Below are 3170 nucleotides of genomic sequence, written 5' to 3'. Positions count from 1 at the left end.
TGTCCAGGCATAGGTCCTCATATTCAGTTCCTCTACAATTGTGAATGTTAAACAAATCAGAAAACCTCACAAATCTCATGGGTATACATTTTAGATCTGCTCCACTCTTATTGCTGTCATTGCTATATTGTGAGTTCCCAGGTCCTTCTTGTGTATTCTGGGAAGATATTCAGGATAGATACTTATGTCTGCTGGCATCCATCCTGCACCTCTCCCTGCTTACACCTTTATCTGTGCTTTAGCCATGTCTTCCTAAATTATGATGTGTTCTGAGACCTTGAAGATATAAAAACATGTTTTAAGGCCAACTGCTCACACTCTCCAGCTGCCAAAACTCATTCCACTTAGATCCAAAGAGAAAGAAATGTCATTTCTCATGGGTGCTGTCCCTGTGAGACACTGTTTCTATGACATTTCGTTCTAAGTTCAAGGGAAAACTTCAAAGATGGTCAATTGAAGTGGGCTAATGGACACTGTTTTTAGTAGTCTTCATAAACATACAGATGTCCTGCTGTGAACCAATTTCTTAACTGACTGCCCTTGGGTTTCCTTATACCATTAGGGAGGACTATGTGACTCATATCCTAGGATTCCCTTATTCTCCCATAAGTAAATACTGGTTGTTGTATACAGGTAATAGAACAGGCATCAGAGCCCTTAAGCATAAGGCAGAGTCAATTCTGCTGGCTTCTCTCTACCTTCAGGATTCTCAGTAGGTGCCCCACTGGTGCTTATTTATTGTTCTCTGCTTCTTTTTTCTCTTTTTAGCTATATAAGTTTTACATTCCAATCCCAGTTCCTCCTCCCCCCTCCTTTCCCACCTTCCCCTTGGATAATGTAAGGCCTCTGCTAATCAGGTTTACTAAGTCTGTCACATCATCTCATTGCGGCAGGACCAAGGAACCTTCCCACCCACCCACACACCCTTTGTATAGTCTGAACAATGTACCTCTCTATATAGAATATGTTACACCATGTCAGTTTGTAAATTTGTGTTACATTCAATAGAATTTAAGCTGGAAAAAATAGAAGCACAATAAAAGTCATGTATAAAAAGGTTTGGCAAAATACTGGAGAGGCAGAAATAAGAAATACATACATACATACATACATACATACATACACACATACATGTTCAACAGTTGAACATGGTCAATAGTCTAATTGATGATGTGTTTTAATTATGTTGTCTACTCGATCTGGAGTACAGAGGGTATAGAGCACTCACAGAGCATCTCCACTCAATCTAGCTGTGTCTCCTCAATGACCATGTAGTCAGTGGCTGCCATATTTGGCAAACCCAATGGTAGGCTTTTTTTCGTTTTTTTTGAGACAGGGTTTCTCTGTGTAGCTTTGGAGCCTCTCCTGGCACTCGCTCTGGAGCCCAGGCTGGCCTTGAACTCACAGAGATCCACCTGTCTCTGCCTCCCGAGTGCTGGGATTAAAGGCGTATGCCACCAACACACAGCCCCAATGGTAGGCTTATCTACACAACTTTAAACAGGTGACTAATGTTCTGTCAATTCTTTTTATCTCCTTTCTTTTATCCTTCTGTCTTTCTTCCTTTTTCATTATTTCTTTTGTTTGTAGATATGAAACATTTCAAATATATGAAAACCTGAGATGTATCTACAATAATATTTGTGTTAGTTTCTAGTAGCTGGGACAAAGATACCAATGGGAAAAACTGAAGTATCAAAAAAGGGCAGAGATTCTTAGGGTCCAGTCAATGTTCATGCCAATTCAAAACCACAAGTCCCACCGTGAACAGGACAAGACGTCATTCATTCTAGATCCAAACATGAATGATCTATGACACAGGTACTGATTTTCCCAAATTCCATTTTCCACCAAGGCAACAGTTTCATGAAATTTTCGTAGAAACAGAATGAAGAATGATATACATGAAAACACTTTTAAAACACTTTGGTAAAAGCCCTGTAAATGTAGGTGCCAGTTGGGAGGACTGGAGAGGCTATGGGACCTCTTACAGTGAAACCAGTGTTTATCTCTAGATTACAAATGGAATTTGGTAGACCATTCCCAAAGGAGGGATACTCTCTCAACTCAGATAAATTGAGGAGGGTCTAGGCCCTGCCCCAAATGATATGACAGACTTTGAAAAAAAATCCCCCATGGAAGGCCTCACCCTCCCTGGGGTTTGGATGGTGGTTGGATGAGGGGGTCAATGGGGGGTTTGGGAGGTCAGGAGGGAGAGGAAATTGGGATTGTTATGAAAATGACTGATTCTAAACTATTTAAAATCATTTAAAATAAAATAAAATACTTTGATGAAATGTGGGGTATATGGGTTAGATCTAAGTGTGGAGAGCCTAAGGATGCTGGTCGTGCACACCTTTAGTCTCAGCACTTGGGAGACAAACACAAGTGGATATCTGTGAATTCAAGGGCAGCCTGGTGTACAAAGGGAGTTCCAGGACAACCCGCAAACAATACAGAGAAACCCTGTCTCGAAAACCAAAACAAACATGTGTGGATAACCATTTCACCGGCCAGCGGCTTGGTAGAAGCAAGTCTTTGTCAGCTAGTACATTTCAAAATGTCTCCATTATTATTACAAGTGTTTTATATCAGACAAAATGGTGGGCAAAAGAGGCATGATGATTTGAGTGGGAATATATCTAGAGGACCATGTATTTGAATACTTTGTCATTAGGGAGTGGTACTGCTTGGGAAGGAATAGGACGTCTGACCTTATTCGAGTGGGAGTGACCTTGTTAGAAGAGTATGTCACCAGGGGTTGTCTGTGAGGTTTAGTAACCCAATCTAGGCCTAGTATCTCTCTTTCCACTGCCAGCATATGTTCATATAGAACTCTCGTTTTCACCCAAACCATGTCTACCTGTGGACTGCCATGCACCCCACCATGAATATAATAGACTAAACTTTTTAAAGAGTTGCCATGTTCCTGGTGTGTCTTCACAAAATAGAGCACTAAGACAAATGATTACTTCTCTAGTTAAACATAATCCAAAATAAATTGTTATTAGGCCCTGTACCTGTGTCATCCCAACCTCTCCAAAAATCAGTGAAGTTTTAGTGCATTAATCAGCCTTGCAGAATGCCCAATGAATGTGTGGCTTCCTTCTTTGAACATCTGTTCACAGTTGCTTAGTCCTGTAACTTTGGGCAGAAAATTTCAATGGCTC

This window comes from Cricetulus griseus, unplaced genomic scaffold (assembly GCF_003668045.3).
Source record: "Cricetulus griseus strain 17A/GY unplaced genomic scaffold, alternate assembly CriGri-PICRH-1.0 unplaced_scaffold_2, whole genome shotgun sequence".
Classification (NCBI taxonomy): Eukaryota; Metazoa; Chordata; class Mammalia; order Rodentia; family Cricetidae; genus Cricetulus; species Cricetulus griseus.
This window is presented reverse-complemented; position numbering follows the sequence as displayed.